The sequence below is a fragment of the Salarias fasciatus genome, chromosome 1 (genome assembly GCF_902148845.1).
Source record: "Salarias fasciatus chromosome 1, fSalaFa1.1, whole genome shotgun sequence".
Classification (NCBI taxonomy): Eukaryota; Metazoa; Chordata; class Actinopteri; order Blenniiformes; family Blenniidae; genus Salarias; species Salarias fasciatus.
Genome location: NC_043745.1, coordinates 33,571,500 through 33,594,395, shown reverse-complemented (window position 1 = coordinate 33,594,395; position 22,896 = coordinate 33,571,500). Strand labels below are relative to the sequence as shown.

Genomic DNA, 22,896 nt, shown 5'->3' with positions numbered 1-22,896 from the left:
AAAACTGTAAACGTGCATTTTGGCTGAAAATGTGACTACGGTGTTGGGAGGCTCTAAAATGGAGGTTTTTTTGAAAACCGCTTGTAGAGTGCAACATTTCTTAAAATGCTTATATCTTCATCTGCACAAGGAAAACTCAGCCTTTCTGAATTGTGCAGTATCAAACATGAACAATGCAGTGAGTCAAAAGACTTTCTGTTCTGGTATGAATCGATCAAGAATAGAGTTCTGCTGATGCTGCTCCCTGAATTTAACAGCGCTCCTTTTTAAACAATTGCTTTGAGTTAGCCAACAAGCTAAACATGCTTGAGTGTTTTCATTGTATTCTTTGAGTGCATGTGTGTGCATGGCTACATGACAAAAAAACACCACCAACCAGTGGCCTACCATGCAAACTACAGCATGTTCATCATTTCATGCATTCCCGGGAGGACAGTGCTCGTATGCGTCGCCATCTAAAACCATAACTCTTCTGAAACAAAACCAAAAACCAGCAGAAAATTCTTGTGTCAACAGGGCCAAATTCTTCACAGTCATCCAAAGCTCAAAGAACGAAACCCAACAAATGGACAGTGGTCTAGTGGTTAGCACTCTTGCCTCATAATGAGAACATCAGTGGTTTGAGCCCATCCTGGTTTGGGGCAGTTCTGGTCAGAGTTTGCATGTTCTCACCATGTGTATTTCCAAAAACAAACATTTGAATTGAACTGTGTGTCTGTAAGTCTGTGTTTGCTCTATGATGAACTGGTGACTGGTCCAGGATGTACATGGCTTTCAGTAACAGTAAGCTGAGATCGACTTGCAACCCTACCTTGCATAAAGTGGAACAGAAGAAGGATGTACGACTTGAGTCAAGTATGACTAAGACTTTGACTATGTAGCTGGTATGTGATGATACATGTTGATGCAAAACATTTCTTTTGATTTAGCAGAGGAAATTATTCACCAAACAACAATTTCTTTGCAATTTATCCTGTTTATGAACCGATGCTCTTTGATGAAGACTGCTTAGTTTTCAAGGTAAAACCAATAAAAAATATGTCTCAAAAAACTGACACTGACTAAATTTAAGAGCATATGTTAGAGGAAATGGATTTGGGAAACAGCCATCTCAATGCACAGACCTTTTACGTCTTATTCTTCTCTCTCTCCATTTCGTCTCTTGAGGATTGCAGCAGACTCTGCTCTGACCTTATAAATAACGATAGTGACAGGACTGTCTCTACCAGTTATTAAAAACACAATATAAAAGTGCCCCAGCTTTGAAAAATGTGAAACAACAATCATGCCAACAAATAAACATCAAGGTTGGTTTATTCCCCAAAAAAAAAAAAAAAAAAGCAAAGGTTTAACTGTGGCTGCCATACTGAATCTGCAATAACCCTCCTCTGGACCGAGGACTGTGGCTTTACCCACAAACACTCTCTGCTTCCCTCCACATGAGCAAAGTGGCTATGAAACAGATAATAAAAGCAAAGGAAAGATCAAGGGGGTAGAAAATGGAAGTAACAGTGTCAAGGTTAGCAATTTGGGCCCCTGCAGAGACTAACCTGCACGGTATGAATATGCTAATGGGCCTGTACACTGCATCAGTGTGAATTGCATGCATTGGGGAGCATATCAAGTGCCTGAAGAAAAAAAAATCTAAATATATAAAAACTTTCTGCAAAGTCTTGACCTAAATTTCAGAGGATGTTTTTGAAATGCAGCACAAGTTTAATGCAACCTTTCTGTCTGGTCGGGCCTGAGCAGAGGACCGCGGTGTGTTTGTTATGGATAATTAAGCACACATCATGATGGATGAGGACTCAGCAGTGTGAGACACAGCAGACAAGCTTTACCTGCTGGCAGCTCATACCATTAACCTCACTATTTGATTATATCCGGAATATATAAATAAATAAAAGGGCAAATGAATTGGAGAGCATCTCCAAGCAGGCGGGTGCAGGTCAATGCAAACAAAAGTGAGGCTGGGCCTGGTTCTCTTTGGTAAAGGAGGCACAGCTAACAAGTACAAATGCATGGGCCAACAATAAGTCCGCCTTGACTTGAGAAAAGTATTGTACAACTTAATGACTTACAATCTAAAAAATGTGGTACGTCAATATAAAAATATGCATTATAAATGGATATAAGCACTTTCTGAAAAAAAAAAATAATAATAATCACAAAAAGAAGAAACGGAAACAAAAAACCAGAGCTGACAAATTATTAATTTTCTTAATGGCAATTACTCACGCAATTTATGTTGTTAATCGCAATTAATCACATTTTGAATTGCATGTTTATATTTGTGATCTTTTGCATTTCAAGGCAGTTTTAAGCCCATAAATTCATCAGTTCCTCCAAGAAGTGGCAACGCTGCAATTTCAACAATCAATTTAAATTCAACCAATCTCCACGAATTCTGCACGACTTTGTAATATTGTCCGATCATCTGCAACTTAACAAAATTCAGTCGACGTCAGCAGTCACCTCTGATAAAGGTAAGCTAGTGTTCATGCATCACCAGTATTGGAGATACAGGCTCCAATAAATACAACTTGCAGTTCAACATCATTCAGGCTGTTTACTTCAAGATTAATGAGGCACTCCTCCTTGAGTAAACTAGCAACTTTTGAGACAACTCCAGCCAGCAGTTAGCTCAATGAGCAAGAAAGATGTACAGTTGATACACAGGTTCACGACTGCAAACAAAAGTAACGCATGATAAGTCCACTGTAATCTCATAACATAATTATAAAATGTGTAGTATCACTGCTTGAGGCTTGATGAGTTCCCAAATAACAGAAGACAGAGTGAAAACTGGTGACATTCGCTGTAGTTTTCAATTAAATAATCCGTTTCATTGAACTTATTTTTTTAATATATTCATTTGTTTCATTTGTTTGATATTTTTTTATGTTTGGTATTGTGAAAACTCGCAATAAGGAGTGACTGATGCAATCTGTCAATTTTCCTTCTTTCTTTCTTTCTTTTTTTTTTTTTTTTAATGAACATCTGTTCAAGTTTCCGGAATCATGACATCCCAATGAAGCCTAAAGGAAAGTCATCATTGCCAAAACTGTGTGATGAGTCTGTTGTGTGCTTAATGGCTCCAGTCAGAGAGAAGAAGCACTCTTCACAGTTTCCACAGCTCTGTCAAATCACATCAACTCAACACACTTGGATAACTTGGATAACTCATGTTATTCTATACTAAGAATTTGTTTTTATAACTACAGCAAGTCTAGTGAACATAACCTCAACAGAGGCAAAGTGGAAGCAGAGCACATCGATTCTGTTGTGCAAGCAAGAACAATCCTGTTACTTCACTAAAATTCAAGACGTAATACACAAGTACTGCAACATTCCTACTTAAACTTGTTACCTCCACCAGGAGGTTATGTAATCACGTCAGTTTGTTGGTTGGTTGGTTGGTTGGTCGGTTTGTTAGCAAGATCACGGAAAAAGTAATGGACGGATTGCAATGAAACTTTGTGGAAAGGTGGGTCTTGGGCTAACTTAGAATCCATTAAAATTTGGTGATGATCTGGATCACTGTCTGGATCCAGGAATTTTTTAAAGGATTCTTTATCATTGAGAGATAGGGCAGTCTTTGATATGGTTGGGCAGGCCCACTGACAGGGGGCGACAAACGCCTGGTTCACACAGGACACGCTGCTTCCGACGCGGAAGTGGGAAGCGCCGCGCACCGACTGTCAGATCGGCGCCCCTGTTAACCTATCCGACGGTTCATACAAGAGGTGCGGGACAGCGCCGCGTGCATAGCAGCTCGCACTTCCGCCTCCACGCGCGGCGTGTCCTGTGTGAACCAGGCGTTTGTCCCACCCTGTCAGCGGGCCTGCCCAACTATGTGAAAGACTCCCTATCTCTCAATGATAAAGAATCCTTTAAAAAATTCCTGGATCCAGGCAGTGATCCGGATCATCACCAAAATTTAATGGATTCTAAGTTAGCCCAAGACCCACCTTTCCACAAAGTTTCATTGCAATCCGTCAATTACTTTTTCCGTAATGTTGCTAACAGACCAACCAACAATCCAACAAACCGACGTGATTACATAACCTCCATGGCGGAGGTAACTAGGAAAAGCACATGAAGCTCAACATGAAGCACATGAAAATTGAAAGATGACTGAAAATGTCAATCCAATGACCAACATGCCTCCTGCAACACTGTACCAGAATCATGTAAATATGACAAAATGAAACATCAATTACATTGTTTCAAAGCACATTTTAATAGACCAAGAAAACTAAAGCTTTAATTCTAAGTTGTTATAAAAGGGCATTTCACCTTCTATCTGTTGTGACTGTTTAAAGGTGCATTAAGGAGTTTTTCAACCTTAAAAATACTTATTTTCCACCATAAATATGTTACACATTTTTAATGATGTGTACAATGTGCCCTGACATATTCATTACAAGTACCTCTAACAGCGCTAAATTGTCACTTGAAAGTCACAGTGCCGGTCCGGCACCAGAATTTTTTTCGGGGTAATTTGAAAGGAATGACGTAATGCGCGCTCCGGCTGGTTAAGTTTCGTTTTGTCCGCCATTACTCCGCCAGATGCTTAGTGAGCAAGAACTGAGCAGGATCTTCCAGAAAGTAAGAAAAGACTGGCTTCTAGCACTGCCACAACTCCAGCACAGACTCCACCAGGTAAAAGAAACTTAAATTTTACTTGAGCGCTACAAAAAGAGCGAGGAAGGAGATCCCCTCTTCCGTGCACGCGAGCCACAGGCACGAGTTTTTCACTAAGCTGCATTATGCCCAAGGCCTGCAGGGGGCGCTGTTTTGCATAAAACGTGCTAACTCCTTAATGCACCTTTAATGAGATATATTTTGTTTAAAAAAAAAAAAAGTGCCACGTCAAAATGTCCCAAATTACACAGTTCGTCTCTTCCAGCCCAAACAATCATCCTTAAATAACTGAAATTTCACACAGGATTTCTGCAAAGATTACACAATCCTGTAAGTCTACCAAAGCAGTGAAGATCAAAGCATGGTCACATATTTACAGACTCCAAATAGATTACATAACCAACATCCAGATCAATGTTTAGAATGACTATTTATTAATGTGATTTGTGACTGGCATCAATCTACTGTTCGTAGTTTGGACAAAACAGACAGGAATGTGAAAAGTGCCAAATGCGGTACACTTTAAATTAAAATCCATTGCATGGCTACTTGTTCAGCCACCTCTACCTTGCAGAGACGATCTCGGAATCAGCAAGGTACATCAATTATCAAGATGGACGAGAGATTATGCTTTCTTTCAGGCAGCCAAGTTTGTATCTTCCACCATATTTTCTTGGTATTTAAAAATAAGATTCTTTTTAAAATTAAAACCAATTTCTCACTTTTGAAGTTGACTTTTATGATGATAAAATACCTAAATACTGTAGCTGCAAACATGTTGACAAGGTAGTGGATGTTGAATTTAAAACCAATTTAAAACCCATCAGTGTTTTCTGTAATGAATAAATAAAACCTTTGCATAACCCACAAATGTGCCATGAGCCATGATCAGTGACAACAGGAGCTGGTTCAATTAGGTGTTCAGCTCTTTTAATGAGTTGAGTTCATATTTTGAGGCAGTTTCCTCCAACCGTTTGTTCTGATATCTTTTTCAGCACTTGATGTTCCACTTGCTGAATTCCTCACTGCAGTCTGCTTTTAGCAGGAGAGACCTAGATATCAGTTGAACCCATTTGTGGAGCAAAATCTGCACACTTTATCTTGCATTGACTGATTTTGCACATAATCTCAGAGACACCTTAACAAGAGGGAGCCACACTTTAAAGCCTGCAATGGGGGACAAAAACAGCTGCAGGATGGAAAAATATTTTTTCTAAAACTGTTCACAGCGATTTGTCAATGGGTGGATATTAAGGTAAATTTGAGAATTAAACATAGCCTTTAGTCTTCTACAAGAAATTAGAAAGGATTTTGTATTAATTCAGGGAAATGCAAATGTAACGCCACGTAGGAATGAAAGACCTGGTCTTCAAGGAAACGTGATCTTACCGACTCACCTCATCTCCCGGCCTGATCTGTTAATTCCCTGGTTGGCAGCAAACTATTCTGCAAGCTGCAGCTTTACACACAAAAGTGATTTGTATAACCACGCCCATTAGTATCCCTCCTCTCATTCACAGCTGTTAAACTGTGGAGTATGGCAGTTTTGATTTAGCAATGTCTTTGGTCTCTCCTCTGATAAGCACCCACTTCATTTCGAATGATTGGTAATGACAAAGACTGTGGGGAATAATCCTTTACCCTTGTGAACCCAGCGGACCACACATTGGTAACAGTGATGTGAGAGTAAGACAATTACAACCTTCAGCAGTGGGTGTTTTGACATGTGGCAAGCCCACAGGGAACACAGTCTTAGTTAAAAGTAAGAAACTCAAAGTTTCCTCAAAGTGGAACAGAGCGGAAAATCAGATTTAAATGTAAATTAGCAGAGAGAAAATGCTTGTGTACATGGGCCTTGCCATATGTCTCGAAAACTGCTGAACACATGGGGTGTTTGTGGTGAGAATTGGAAATATTTCACCACTTTTTGTCCTTTCCGATTCAAGGTCCACAAAGGTTCACTGTCCTGTGATCACTTCATATTATAACAACAAAATATAAACCCTCGAGCCTCCCATTCAGCTAAAATTACTAAAATACCATCAATCACATATGTTTTCTTTACCTTTTACCTCATGTTCTTTTAAGTTCATGCTCTCCTTTCAGCCAATTCTTTATTTAAGTACTCTATATTTTCTTGTGAAATGGAAAGAACAGCACCATCGTAGCTGTACAGTAACACAATGCAACACTGCAAAGGTCAACCTGAGGTGCCAAATCAGTCCCGACTCATGGAGACATGGACTCCATGAGACGTCTGATGGTGTCTGGTGTAATCTGGAAACAAGAGGTTAACAGCAGATGTTTGAAGTTCTGCAACTTGCAATGTGGGGCCTAAATGAATCAGTCTTGTATCCAGCACATCACACAGATACTTGGTTGGATTGAAGTCTACACGGTTTCGAGGGCAAGTGAACACTCAAGTTAATTTTTGAGTTTCATGAAGCATTCTTAAACCACTTCTGCTTACTGGCAGAACACAACAGCCAACTAAAAAAGGTCATTCTTCTGTTTTTAATGACAGGTGTTCATGATTCCTGAGAGTGTTGAAGGGAGCGTCAAAGTAATATTCACATGGATGGCAGGACCAAAGGTTTCATGAAGGAACATATTCTAAATCAGCACAATGCCTGCAATAGCAACCAGCAATAATATCTGCAGCAGTTTGAGCCAAAGTGGCCTGACTGCTGGATTGGACTTCACACACCATGATTTGTGCTCCAAGTGCATCAGTGAGACTTGGCTGCTCAGGACCCCTTAGCCACTTCCCTGCTTTTCCTTGTTTGGACCACTGACTGGATAGATACAAAGTGGGAGCGTCTCACAAGAGTTGCAGTTTTGGAGAGGCTCTCACTCAGGAAAACAGTCATCACAATGCGGACCTTGCCAAACTCGCTCATATGTTTACGCTTGTCCATTTTTCCTGCTTCTAACACATCCACTTTGACGTCAGAGTGGCCCGCTGCTGCCCAATAGATCTTCCCTGCTGAAAGAACCATGATAACAAGATAATCAGTGCGATTCACTTCACTTCATTACCAGTCACAATATTATGGCCTCTCAAGCATGTCACACTCTTAAAACATTACTGAAACTGCTCTGATCCTTCTGACAGTACCAGACCTCATTTTTTTTAGTTCACACTTAGTGTTGTTCAAGATGTGATCAGCACCCAAATTCATTTTGTTGAACACCAGATGCCACCCACCAACAGAGGAGGCATCCTGCCTTTCTCCCAGCAGACAATACTCTGAGCTTACAGCTAATTAGTGTTTGTGGATGGTACTCCCTGGGAACGTGTTTCCTATTCTCACTCGTGCAACGTGCACACCTGTAGCACTTCCCTTTCACTTGTATAACATTACCTTTCAGCTGCATTAAAAAAAAAAAGACGAGAAAGCTGTGCGCTAACCTCCAGATTTTTCCATTCATTTGTGTCAGTTTCTTGAAGGGTCGCCAAATTCAATGAACCTTTCTCCTAATTGGTTTCACCTTTTAAAAATAAAGGAAGAAAACAAAAAGAACCTCAACAAGGTTAATTATAAACATGTTGTCCCAAACTGACAGAAGTACAAAGAGCTTGTGGATAGTTTCATCATGTGGGTTGCCTTCATTTCAGCGTGACAAAGCCTTTGTCATACTTCCTCAATGGCCATAGATGTCCACTTAGATATACTTAAAAGGCAAAACTAAAACAGTTCAACCTTCGTGACAACAGTTCTGACGAGAGGCCTGGTCTGTTTGTTCGTTTTTATTACATTTTTTCATAAACAATGTAAGCTCACGCACAGAAATAATTCAGGAGAAGGGATGAGCATTCTTTTTTTTGTAACATAAATAACGTGAATTTAGTCTGTTCAAACAAGGACTGGGCAACATGGCCATAAACAGATATTACAAACTTTTGAAAACCTCGATCTGATTATTGACTACAGACCTGTTACTACTGTCACATCTTTATATGAGATGACTAATGAGGCTCAACACTGTGACCACCGCTGAGTGTGAGATGCAAAACTATCATTTTTAAACCATGAGGACAGATATCTGGGAGGTCTGGAAGTGTCTATAAACATGTCATAATCAGGTCATAATATTGGGATAGTATCAATATATCATACAGCTTATGTAGGAACATTACCAAACGTATTCTGTGAATAGGTTAAAATAGAATTAAAATTAATACACTAAACATGACTTGTTGTAAGTTCATGATTTATTCATTATTTACATCTAGAGAGCAAATCTGAAACTCCAAAAGCTGTTGCTATGCCATATTTTGTTGTATCTGTATCATATCTGTAAAAACAGCTTCAGGGAAGTTTAACAACAGATTTATTTTGCCATGCCAAACAGAGAGGGAGAGAAACCTAGCTCCTCTCTGGGCCCACCATGTTGCATCAGTCAATAGAGCTGCAGAAATCACTGGGGACATTGAGAGGACAATTTCAAGGCTCAAACAGGCGGGAAATAGACCAGAATGTAAAAGAGCATGACCGTCATTTATTTTCAGCAGTTACATCTCTCGCTCTGTTGCTCTTCTCTTCCTTGTCACTATCTCTATCACTGCCTCGACGTGTAACAACGAGCTACAGCGGACTTCAATGTGATGACACTGAATGACATTATGGGAAAATGTAGGCCATCATGACTAATTCATCCATCCTTTATACAGGCTTTATACAAGTTACGATCTCAGGGATTGGGAGCCAATCCAACGTGACTGTATGCTGGGGGGGGGCAGCTGGAAAAAAGACTTTTCAATATCTGATTGTATAACTACTTTCCAACTATTTCATAGTATGAAAAATACATACACACAAACAGAACACACTCAACACTATTCACCCATTTGTTTCACCTCTCTTTCCCACCCACGCTCCAATCATGCCCTCCCATTAGGTGACATCCCATATCTCAGGAAATATGATTAACATGAAGGGAAACTGATGGCAGCTTTTATGAAAAATATAACTGTGTGTGTGTGTGTGTGTGTGTGTGTGTGTGTGTGTGTGTGTGTGTGTGTGTGTGTGTGTGTGTGAATGTGGGGACAGAGATTCTCATGGCGTTTCTGCTACAGGCTGATTAATACTGGCAGACGAGACAGTCAGGAGGAAGAACATTTAAACTGTCAAAAAAGAGCTGAAGGGTTGCCATATGTAGACAGTACTCAGAGGATCCCCTGAGTCCCAACTTCATCTTTTCTAATTACAAAGATGACATTGTCTTTCAGCCAGGCTGAGAAAGCATCTGCAGTCGCCAGTCAATGACTTCCAGGATAGAGGAAATCTTCTCCTCACTTCAAAGCATTATGATTGGCAGATGGGGTTTGCTGGAAGCCCACAGGTGACAATTAGGGGACAGGCCTCGCTAATAAACTTCAATAAGCTGAGAAAGAACCTCAAAAGGTAAAACCAGAATGTATAGAACGTAGGACATGACCAAGACATACGTAGGTAGACAACAGGTAGACAGCAGGAAAAGTGGATTCAAATCAGGGTGAATTTCACAGAGTTAAGAAGTGCTCTATGTGATACTTTTAGTTGGACCAGAGAATAACTTGATTGTACTTATTTCAAGTGTGAAAACAGGCATACTCGGAAGATGAGCATGAGATACTGTCATAACCAGACTCAAGACCAACAGAAAGCATGCAAGATGCCTAAATCACAACAAATTTCTAAACAGAAGCAAAAACAAATTAAGCTTGTGTACATGTATGTTAATCCCATGTTACCCCAGCAGAACACTTTGTTCGCAGAGTGTTGGCTTGCTGGAGGTTTCTAGACTTTCTAAAAGTAGAATGAGAGGCAGAGCTTTCAGCCATCAGGCTCAACTCATGTGGACTCAGTTCCTACTTTTAGTTAAGGAGGATAACACCATCTGTACTTTTAAAGTTAGGGTTGACACTTTTCTATTTGATAAAGTTTCCATTTAGGGCTATTTCAGGGCAAATTGCAGCAGTTTTGAATCAAGCTGCTATAGGTTTAGACCACTAGGAGACCTTAACCACACTCTTCTCTCCTCTTTCATACTCCATATATTCATATGTCACCATTACATGTCAGTACATGTCAGTAACTGTCTCCTGTGGTCTGTGCCCCTCCTCTCTGTTCCATTCTCACAGTAAAAGTGGAAGTTTGTGGAAGATATGAACCTCTCGTCCCCATCAAGTGTGTGGTGACTGGATTAGTTTGCCTTCTTATGACAACTTGTTTGTTTGTTGTTCTCTGCCAGGTTTTGCTGAGGCTTCTTCTTAAAAGAGAGTTTTATCTTTCCACCGTCGCCTCTGTTTGAGTGTGGAGAATAGTTGGTTTTTGTTTTTTGTTTTTTTTTGCAAAAGTACCTTGAGATTAATGTGTTGTTCTTGATGCTATATAAATAAAACTGAACTGAAATGAGAGCACAACTGAGCTGTACCTCAGGGAATTGTGTAGCTTTCTGGGGTGCACTGGGTGTTTGACATTTCATGCTGGAGGGAAACAAGTAAACTCTTAGAGCAGAACAGATCTGAAAGGACCCAAGTTCCGACTCAAAACTCAGGTCCCCTCAGCGTGATGTGAGAGAGCAAATACCATTCCATTATTAAGCACTTCACTTTAATGTGCACCTTTGCTACAAGTGTGTTGTCCCACAGACTCAGAGCGACTCCAGCTTATAATACCCTCGATTATGAGATGTACTTCAGAGCAATGTAAAACACAAGCAGTAGCCTCCAGCCATGACATCAAAACAAAGCAGCCTGAGAGAAACACTTTATAGTGCCATCACACCTCAGCTGAAGTTTCATCACAAAATAACTCCTGGGAGGTAATGAACTTGGCAGCATTTCAATTCTTCACTCTGCAAACACTGTTTGAGCTATGAGAGTGGGTTAATTCAATATTTTAGGGAAATCCATCATTTCTAGTTCAAAACTGCTGAAATCCGTGCAAATAAAGAATAGAACATCCGCAACAGACTGCAATCTCCCACCTTTTAGAGCAGTCGCTTGCAGTTACTGACACCGCTGTGAAGAGTTTTCCCCGCTTCATTCGACAGATTGCGCAAAATGGGAAAAGCATGTCCCATGTGTCAGGTTTTAAAACAATCACTGCCAGAGCATTTGGTGATGAACGCAGACGGACAGCAGGCTTTAACCTTGGTGTCAAGATAAGAGGAGCTGGGGTTACCTAGAGGCTTCCATCAGCTAAGCAGACGCCGTCCACCTCCCAGTCTGTCCCTTTGATCTCTACCTCGCTGCAGTAAATCCTGCACAGACATCTATCCAATCCGTCCAATGCCATTTGGCTCTGTTTTGGACCATGGCACGACTTGTTTTTTTGTTATCTAGCACTCCAGAGCAGCACCGTGATGCCCTCTGAGCAGGAGCAGACATGGCAACAAGAGGGATCGCAAACACCTTGTTGATAAAGTGCTCGGCAACAGAATCTAAAATCTCAGCGAACTGAATGAATGAGCCAAAAAAAAAAAGTAAAACAATGAGCCAGCAGAAGATTTATGGGTTTATAGTGGCTACCTTTCTGGTATGTGGAGCTGAGGTTTCCTAATGACAGGCTTGAGGGTATTTTTGTCACATGAATGATTTGACCAGACTTGCCTGGTCTGTGTGACACCACTAAAAGGGGGATTTCTTTGGTGGGGAAGAAAGCCTCCAGAATGTGAATCCTGATAGGAGCTGTCACCACTGCCGCTTCCCCTGTCTGACGTCTGCTGACAGGACTCGCGATGCCAGCTCTGCTCCTGCAGCTCGGTTTGCACACCTTATGCTGACACAAATGCCTCAGACAGATACAGACATTGCAAAGCATTTGCACAATATCACTGTGTGCATGACCCAAACTTAACACATTAGTAAGACCTGCGAGGGTGCATGCTCTCCCTAGGATAAACTCCGTCTCTCCGGCTGACAAGCACCGTGTATTCCAGTCTGTACTGTGTGTAAAGCAGATAAAACTGCAGTTTTTAATGCAAGGTTAAATGAGACACTGATGCAAAAAAAAAAGAAAAAGTACAAGCTGATCCACCTGGAGCACGGCATGTGCACAGAGGGGGAAGACTGGTCGCGTTTTGGGGTTATTTTTAGCCCTGAGCCGCACGGGAGACATATAACAGGACGACCTGGGGTTTAATGGTCACCGTTTTTATGATTGCAAACAACCTGTGGCACGCACGCACGCGCTCCCTCGCGCATAAACGCGCGGTCACGCACACGCTCGGCATCTGTAATGAAAGAGCGCAGAAAGCAGTGAGCGGCTCGAAATGTACCCGAAGCTGTCATTTATAGAGACACGACAAAAACACACACACACACACACACACGCAAAAACAACTGTAAACAGGCGAGTGTCGCTGACAGGACGGACCGCTAGCAGGTTATATCGCGGTAGTTAGCAGCCTGGCAGCTGTTCCGTAAATCCCCCCTCCGGGTCTTTGTAACGGCTCATCATCTCTTTACTCACCCCCGTTTGTGAACGTTGAAATTAGTCCTCACGCTCAACTTCGCCCCGTCGTGGCATAACGATGAGCTGAGAGCGGTGCTGTTCAGGTGCTTTGGGAAAATGTTTCTGGGAATTAAAAAAAAAAATGTCTCTCTCGCTCCCTTTCTCTCTCTACCCCTCTCTCTCCCGGAGCGTCACCGTTAACCGTCCAACCGAGCGAGGCTGCGTCTCCTTCTGTCAGTCAGTGCGCCGAGCCGGCTGTCCGCTCCGCCGCCATCTTGGTTGTGATGGGAATCCGCGGACACGCGGGCGGGTGGACACACACACACACACACACGCACACACACACACACACACACACACACACACACACACACACACACACACACACACACACACACACACGGGTTCGTGTTTCTGTCACTTCAGGGGACATTTCTTTGACTTTCATTTATTCCCCGCAGACTCCATAAACACACCGGTCAGCCTGACCCCAGTGACTCAGCCTGGAGGGGAAACACATTTCACATTATTATGCATTATGAGTGCAGATTTTTTTTTTCCTGGATTATAATGGGCTGGACAAATTTTCTTTTTTCTCCCTCTCTTTTTTTTTTTTACTTTGGAGTAAGAGAGCAAAATAAATGTATGTAGACAGCAAACTCAAACCAAAGGTTCTGCCATAATATTGTTTTATATGTTTTTTGTGTCATTGTTGTTGCTTATGTTGGCTAATGTTTTTTTTTGTTTGTTTGTTTTTTGGAGCTTTCATGGTTACTACTCCACATACTAAGAATTCCATGAGTTCAAATCCATACTGGGTTTGGATCTCATCCAACTACTATGCCACTATATCTTGTACAGTCAAAAAACTCTCGGTTCATCACAGGGCAAACACAGAGGGCACTACTGCACCAGTGTGTGTCCCTGGGCCAGCACGATTGACTCTCCACAGGTGTGAATGGAAGTGTGTCAGATAAGGCTGTACCCATGTATTCTTCCCCAGTCAGTTAGGTTTTACTTCTGAACTGGATAAAGATGTACACAGGATGGACGGATGAAAGATGGATGGATGCTTTTAATGATGCTCTCTCAGGACTGTGTGAAGGACAGGTGAAGAAGAGGACTGGATGAAGACGAGTGTCACAGAGGGATTCCCAGCTGGGTTTGAGGAGAATAGCTGCAGAACAGTCGTGACTCATGAGAGCATTATGTTGTTTGGTTTGGAGATGGCAGCACTGACCAAAAGACAGGAGGCTGAACCTTTGGAGCCAGAGCAGAGGACATTGGGGGTTTTTTTGTTTTTTTTTGAAGAATGAATTCTTTATGTTCAGTGCACAGTGCATGTAGAACAGTTCAGCGGGGAACAATGGGTTAAATTTGACACCTACATTTTCTAAAATTGATCACCCAGTCTTCTCATGTTCGACAATCACACTGATTATTTTCTGAAAGATTGGTCAATCTCACAAGAGCCAATCAAGAGATATTCCAGGAATAATTACTGTCACATGTTATTCATAGAAATGGAAACCCCCTTTATGACCATATAGATGAGTAGCTTTGATTTTGGCAAAATGAGCAAATTGCAAAGCACAAAATGATGCAGTCCCCGCTAAGTGACTGTCTCTGCAGCATATTACTGCGAAAAACAAACAGTTACACATTTACATCACAGCAGGCCCTCACAGCAGGAAGAAACTCAAATAATCTACCTGATGCTGACAGTGTTCAGATTTGAATTACCTCAGAATTATCTACTCATTCTCACATGAGGCACTTTTTTTATTAAGTGGCCTAATTGTGGCCTTAATTAAAGCAACAAGCTAACATTAATGCACAGGATATTTGATTATAATGGCAGGGAGATACAGATTTAGTTACCCTGCTGTCTTCTATTTTGAAATCACCTCATACTCTCTTCATACTTTGCCGATGAAGCCCGTGTCCCGTGGCTGGAGATAAACAGTCCTGAACTGTATTTTATTAAAATTTTGGAAAGTGCTAAAATTGTTCTTTTTTTTACACCTGTGTAAATGCTTAAATCCTGTGTCCATTTTTCAGTCGTAATACTTTTTGAGTTACATAAAAAAACATTAATTCAAAAGCAGCCTGCTGTTGAGGATAACATTATCTCTCACTGCTGCTTTCAGACCAAATGCATCAGAGTGAATTGTTAATGCAGGACTGTCTACAAAACAGAGCAGCATGCAGACCTGCAGAGTGGGTAAATACTCATACTACTTACTGCACTACAAAGTAACACAATAGTTTCGTCCCAGAGTCAGAGTCAGAGACAGATCGGGGAGCTGTGGAAGATTTTCCAGTCAACATAATGCATTTTTTCTTCTTGCAAATGATGGAAAATCAGGCACATTGAGCACATTGTGACTCGCTTCCTGTTTCCTTCTCATTCTATATCCTCTTTCTGCTAAAATTGTTGAGTATCTCACAGGCGTTGCTCTTTACTATCAAGCCTGTGTCTGCTCTGTGTCTCGGTGTTTTTAAACCATAAAACTGCGCAGTTTGAACAGATCTTGGAGACCCTGGTTTTGAGTGGTCATGTTCTTCCTGCATGGGTTTCTTCTCGGAAGTCTTCTTCCTGTGATCCACACACACATATATATGTATATATATATATATATATATATATATATATACACACACACACACATATATATACATACATATATAAATACATACATATACCTATATATATATGTATATATGTGTGTGTGTATATATATATATATATATATATATATATATATATATATATATATGTATGCTAAGTTAACCGGTGACTCTGGATTGCCTGCAGGAGTGAATGCATGGGCGGCTCTCGCTGCCTTTGCCCTGTGATGGATGATGTCCTGTCCACAGCGGGCTCTGCCTTCCCGCTCAGTCAGCTGGGATCAATTCCTGAAGTGACTCTAATGAGGATAAAACTGATATGTAAGATGGACGGGTGGTTGCTACAGGATCACTAAGAGCTGAGGCATTGTTGAGGAGCTGTTTAAAGGAATTTGCTTGGCATATTTTACGTTTCTGCAGCCACACATCTGAATCTAGTCAAGGTGCCATCACACTATGCAAGATATCTAATAATGAGTCATGCTTTGTAGTTAGGTGTGTCGGAGCAGGAAGATGTTGAAAACATGCAGAACAATCATCCTCAAGGACCACGATTCAGCAAGGATGAAGTAACTGCAGAGCTCTGAGCTTTATCTCCTTTCAGTGGGCAGCTTCATATGCTGTCCTCGTTTTCAGTGCCACACTGTGTAGGTGGACTTGGACTGTAAAACACATCAGTGTGTTTTGTTTGTACTGCTGTGAACTGGTTTGATTGGTTTTTTTTTTTTCTCTTGTCTTGCTCCCGGGACCTGCTCATTCTCCATGCGGTCAAAAACTTTTATGTGAATTTAAAAGGAGTACGAGCTGGCACACACTCCTAAGAGCCATCAAGTCCTGATCGGTAGTGAACAGCCTCATTGATTTTAAGTGACACCGTTCCTGTGGGTCATCTGCCAGTGGCTGATTTTTCAGGATGAATGGACCCACTCCCAGCTTTACTTGTTCAAAGGAAGAATATATGATGAAACAGTTTGAAAGAACTGGGTGGTGAGTAGGTGTTAGCTCTGTTTGGTGGGGGTGGAAGCTGGGAAAATATTCCCACTCAGTCATGCAGAGTCATGAATCCTTCAAAACTAGATGTCACCTTTCATTCCCACATTCACCAAAATTGCCAAGCATCTTTTGTAAAAAAAAAAAAAAATATTTTGAATGTTCATGTTTTTTTTTTCTGTCTGTCTAGTTGTTCAGTTGTGGTTGCCACATAATTCCTACTTTTTACTTTGTTTGAAAGTATGGAAAAGCTGTTTGCTGTATTAATTACAAAAGCCCATACAGACAAGGCTGAAAATTTTTCTGAAAATTAACAATACAAGCAATGGATAAAACAAAATACAAAGACTGCTTTGTTCACTGCTTTGTTCAGTTGTCTACAAAGCTTGGTTTAGACTTCAGTGTTGTAATTCTTTCCCTTTTTCTCTCTTCATACATATATACATCACCACATTGCTCCACCAATATTATGCACAGGTCTCTCTCTGTTTTTCAGGATCTCTGAAAGGGTATGAGCTGTGTCTTCTGTCCCTATCAAGTTTGCAGAGAGTAGATCAGCCTGCTGTCTGACATTTCCTGCTGATTGTTGATTGTTGTTCTGTCCGGTCCTCTTCTGTCTCACAATCCTCTCACAACATCCAGCGCAGAAGGAAAGCCTCCATCTCTGAGTCTGGATCTGTGAAGACACATTTTCCTTATCACTCTGTTGATCAAGTGTGGGCCAGAGAACTTGGTCTTCCCAGTGACAAAATATGGTGGTTGACTGTCTGGGACAATTTAGATAAAATATGAAGGAGCCTTGATCATAAACTCACTCACTTCAAACTCACTCATAGAATTTATCAAACACCAAGAAAATGACAACTGATGAAACTCATACACTCTCTTGTTTGTGATGTATGCTCTCTGGGTTATATGGGATCTTTCTTACATATGAACTGGGATTTTCAAGATGTGGCAGCTTTTGGAAATAAGCTTCCACTATATCAGCTCTACTGGAGGTGGACATACCATGTTCTCCTAGAACACTGCTTCTGAATGATACCTTGCCACTGAACCTGTCCTGTGCTATAACATACACTTAAACTGCAGCTAAAACAATGTGCTGGAAGCTTATTTAGTGAAATAACGCAATGTTACATCTGAACAGTGCACATTAAAATAGGTGGATAAGAATTTTTTTTTTTCCATATGCGAACTCTCTAGGTCACATTGTTAAAAGGATTTCATACAGTTGTTTTCTCTTGACCTGAAACATTTATCCAATGTCAATTAAATGAGCAGTTTGTTATAAATAATTAAAGTTCAATATCGATTTTTAAATATTACAAGCAGCTAAAATTGCATTTTTGATCATCTTCTTATTCCTGCATGTGTGTGGAATCAAACGACCGTTTTAAATATGTTGATGGTTGTGTGAAAAAGTTCAAATACGCAGAAATAATCCAATTTATTTTTGTTTCTCTGCTGCCATCTGCTGTTCACTCGTGCAAGACACAATCTACACTGAGGAGATTATAAAATGTAACTTTTTGATAAAGGCATAGTCAGCCTTTAAATGTCAATTCATGGGGAGCACATACACTGAAAGTGTGTTTTTAGTTCGATTTCAGGATCAGTGGTTGTTTTTGAAAAATTTTTTCATTTCTTTCGTGCAGTGAGCGAGGAGGAGTCACGCGACCTTCCAAGCTGTGGCAGCTGGAGAGGCACGTGCCCTTTTCAGTCAGGTGAGCTGGTGAGGAGAGGAAACAGTGACGTCATCTCGAGTAACAGGCAGCGGCTGAACAGGTAAATAAATCAAACAGATAAAGGTTGAGTTGTTGGCTGTAAACCCTCTTTTCCGCAGTTATTGTCAGCTAAGTACAAATACAAAATGAAATTGAATAAAATTTGTACTTTTTTGGAGTTTTTTTTCGCCAATCAAGGAGCAATGAAATATCACTTATGTGACTTTGTATGTGACTGTAACTGCACAACTTGAATGTTATTCAAACCTCCTGATTCTGCATTTTTGTGATCTGCAAGTTTATTTTTTAAGAGACAAATATATCCAGTTCAAAAATGAATACATTTCAGTACCTATTTTAAATGTTACATAGATTTTTACCAATCCTTGAGTACAAATTCAGCACTGTAATTGTAATAGCATTTGAAAACCGTTTTAAATACTCTTTGCACCTCTGTTCAACATATTTCATTCAATTTTTTGTTGGGGGTGGATAAAAGAAAAACAACTACAATAATGACATGTCAACCACAAAAAAATATGAAAATCCTGGCTTTTGTGGCTGCTCCCTGGCAGGGTTGCTGCTGCAGATCATGTGATCTGCATGTTTGATATGCATGTTTTTCAACAGCTGTCTTACAAGATGCTCCAGAAAATTCAAAGTCTAGTTAGTGGTACAGTAATCACAGAAAAGAATAGAACTGATGCACAGGTAGTTAATGTTTCAGGGTCTATGGTAAATCAGCACAGGATTACACAACAGTTCTTTCAACGTTAACTTTTTTCTTTTCCAAGTAGATGGTGCCACCAGGGAGTAACTTGAAAATTTCATCAGCAGTGCAGATAATAGATGGGACACAACAGGCTGCTGCTACAATACAGGAGTAGTTGATGGTTCTAGTGCTGATTAACAGTGCGTCCCTGCAGGTACCAGCCTGCCATGAGTGAGAAATAAACAATATGAGATTAAATATAAAGTATAGGAACAGGATTAATAATTGATGGTGGATAATACTGAGGTCATGATGTACTTTACATGATCATTAGGATGTGCTGGTTGTTTCCTTTTAAGCTTTGATTGATCACTCACATTTCCAATATGTCTTCCTTCTGAATGCATTTATCAGTTGCATCTTATTAATTGTTACTTAATAATTCAGAAGTCCACCAGATATAAAGTAGTACTAAACTAAACTAAATATCAACAGCAGTATCATGGTTGCTTGGATGCTACCAACAAATAATTTAAATAAACAATTGGTTTGGTCAGTTAGTGAAAAGTGGGTTTATGAAAAAGTCTAATTAAGCAGGTCTCATGGATGTGTGACCCAAGGTCGGAGGGGCTCCGACTCAGCAATAACGATGTTTTTTATTTTGGTCATATTAGTGCTTGGATTTTTACACAGAATACTCAGTGTCGCTGAGGACATGCATCCTGACTGGGTTTCGCAGCCGTGTATGTCCTTGTCACCGTGGTTCACGCTTCAGCTGTAAGACAAGCCGTGTGTGCAGATGCACGGTTACTGGAAATTCTTCCCTCTGCTATTGATTTTCGGTGGGGTTTGCAAATGTTTACACGACTAGTAAGAGACATACAAGCTTTTCCAAACGATCCCCTCCGCGTCTCTCCCTTCCTCCACCTCCTCGTCTGTGCATTAGAGGTCAGGAGACAGGCAGGATATGAGCCGTCCGATAAGCTGCAGACAGACAGACAGAGAGGCTGTTGGACGTTCAATCCGTCAAAATTCAACAATCCCGAGGGGGGAAATCTATTTCATACAGTTGGAGCAGCTGTGAATCTGCTTAAATGCCTCCAAAAAATTTCATCAACACTTAAAGTAGTTATATATGATGCTTAAAATAATCAAATCCATTAATCGATTCTTAGTCCAGAGACCCACAAGAAGAGGAGCCAACCACAGAGCTACTCTGCCGGTTTGTCCCCTGGTAGAATTATGAAAGACCAGGTCAGACCGCTGCACTGCCTTTAATCACACTGCTGTGGGAGAACATTTGCTGGGAAAGGAGGCCGACCTTATTTAATATGGGCCGGCTGTGCTGGCTGCACAATACTACTTCAATTATTTGTAATTTTCCCCCTCTTTAGGTCTGTCTCAGCTGTGTCGTTGGAGCATCGCTGCTACACCTCTTTTTACACATTCATTTTGGCAAAAGTTACATGGAGAGTTATTTGGAAAAAAAGCCACTCTGCAGTTCACGAGAGAAACTGATTCATATACTAATGACAAGAGGCAGCAACAGAACAGCTGAGATAAACCACCATTCAGAAAATGGCAGACACAGTGGAAAAAAATTAAATCTGTGAATAATCCTCAAGTTTCGGTGAATAATTATTTCATTAAAATAACAACAGCTATAGTCATGAAAACATAATAATTTTCTAGAAATGCAAGTTATTGTGACTCTGTTTAAGTAAAAACAGTTAATTTTATTGATCAGTGAATGAAGTGAAGTGCGCTATAACTTAAAGCTGGGTGTTTCTTTATAATGAGCCTCTGTATTTGTAGGAGTCGTTTCTGTTTTCCCTGAGTGCCTGTGATCCGGCAACATGTGGCAGTAATACGGAGTAATTCTGTTATCGTGTTGGAGTTTTGTCCTCTTCATCCTCTTAATATTGATCCAGAAGCATGATGGAGTGTCAAACAGGGCTGACTCACATCCGGCTTTCCCAACACACACACACACACACACACACACACACACACAAAAGCTAATAAACTTCACAATATCGGTTAACAGAACATGTAACATGCACTGATGTATTGTGACATTTACATTTGAAAAATGTGCATTATCATGTCACAAATTTACTATTTGTGAGCATTTGAGAAGCACAAAAAAAAACCCAACATATCAAGACTAAAACAAGAGCCTTTGTCTTTTTTTCTGAACTGGGCGTTGGATGGAAGTGTGCAGCTGAGGTCTGATCCTCTGATGGAGACATCCTGCTGCCTCATGTTGGATGTATATAGGATGATAAAAAAAAAAAAGACATTACCGTGCTTTCAGAACTAGCTTGTTTAGCATTTTTAAATCATTTCTGAATACATTTTCAACTATTAGGAATCGAATGTGCTGATTTTTGTCGAAAAGGTTCTTCACCAGCATCACTTCAAGGCTTTTTCAGTACTTCAGAATCACTTGGGAACTTGGCAAGAACAAGAGACAAGGCGATGAGATATTGAACCATCATACCTTTGGATAGTGACACAGCCAACTGAGCCAGATCATTAATTATTCTGATTGTGGGGTGCAAACTATTCTCTTTATTTCATTTAATTTAACTTGTCTCGAGTGGGGTTCAAACCAACTGATTTACCCTCAAGGTCACCGCAATAATCTTGTTAGCATTTCTTCAAAAAAGGGGGAAAAAAAAGTCTGAAACAAATCTGAAATATTCCTTTAGGGAGTCGAATGTAATAGTTCCTGAAACGTACTTTAGCTACTTATTATACCTGAAAGCCTTTTCAGTGCAATGTCAAACTTTGCAACTTCTAAATCAGTGTTTGCCAAACATCACGAGGAGGCCTAAAACCCTGGTTCTGACTTGCCAAAATAAGACTTGCAGATGTCAAGAAATCCATAAAAAGACATTTCCTTTAATCTTGAAAGTGTTGATTGTTTTTATTTTAACAGCTCCTGCCTGTGTGTACGGTGGGTGTGTCCTCAAGTGTTTGTCTTCTCTGCAATCTTTGCACAAATCAGCTGGAGAAGCAGTCCTGATGTTTTTTTTATTATTATTATTTATTTAAATATCAGCATATCTGTGAGGACTCCTCGAGAAAAAAGATAGAGAACCATCAGCTTGTAGTTTCTTCACAGATGGAGTTTGTTTCAGGTCCCAGTACAGATGAGGCTAATAGAGAAGACAACCTATCAACCCCACGCTTCTTTTATCTGCCACTGCAGGAACGTACAGACATGTACATACTGGGTAGACGTCAGTATATGCTATACCTTCACCCATGCGTGTGTGTGTGAGACCTGTCTTAGGTTACGCTCTTTCCAATGCGACGGAGAGGAGAAACCTCTCTGGATGCACCTAACTTGCGGGAAACAGAGCGGCTGCAGGCATAAATAAACCTCCCCCGAGGAAAGAGGATCCAGCGGCTCGCATGTCGGCAGCAGATGAATATCCAGGCCTGTCTGCGTCTTAATGGCTACAAAGCGCCGAGCATTTGATACACGCAAACATCTTAATATGTGAAAGAGCTACTCTGAATAAAAAGGAGAATAGCTTCCACGGAAGCACAACTAATCAACTCATTAATTTTTAATTTCTTTCTATAATTATTTTTTCAGTGATCAAGAAGCTGATAAGATAAGATAAGATAAGATAAGATAAGATAAGATAAGATAAGCCTTTATTTATCTCACAGTGGAGTAATACAGTGTTGTCAGCAGCACTACAGAGAGATTTAAACATACTAAATGGAA

The 22,896-nt window shown here is 40.5% G+C and overlaps 1 protein-coding gene across 1 annotated transcript in view; it reads right to left on the bottom strand.

Moving 5' to 3' along the window:
* The window catches only part of LOC115386896 (C-myc promoter-binding protein-like), an 86,356-nt gene extending 73,204 nt beyond the window's left edge, over window positions 1-13,152 (bottom strand). The window contains exons 1-2 of the mRNA XM_030089355.1: window positions 13,110-13,152; window positions 6,234-6,236 (exon numbers count right to left, since the gene is read on the bottom strand). The gene's annotated coding sequence lies outside the window, so the exon portion shown is untranslated. The remainder of the gene's footprint in view (window positions 1-6,233; window positions 6,237-13,109) is intronic.
* Window positions 13,153-22,896: the final 9,744 nt, after the last annotated feature.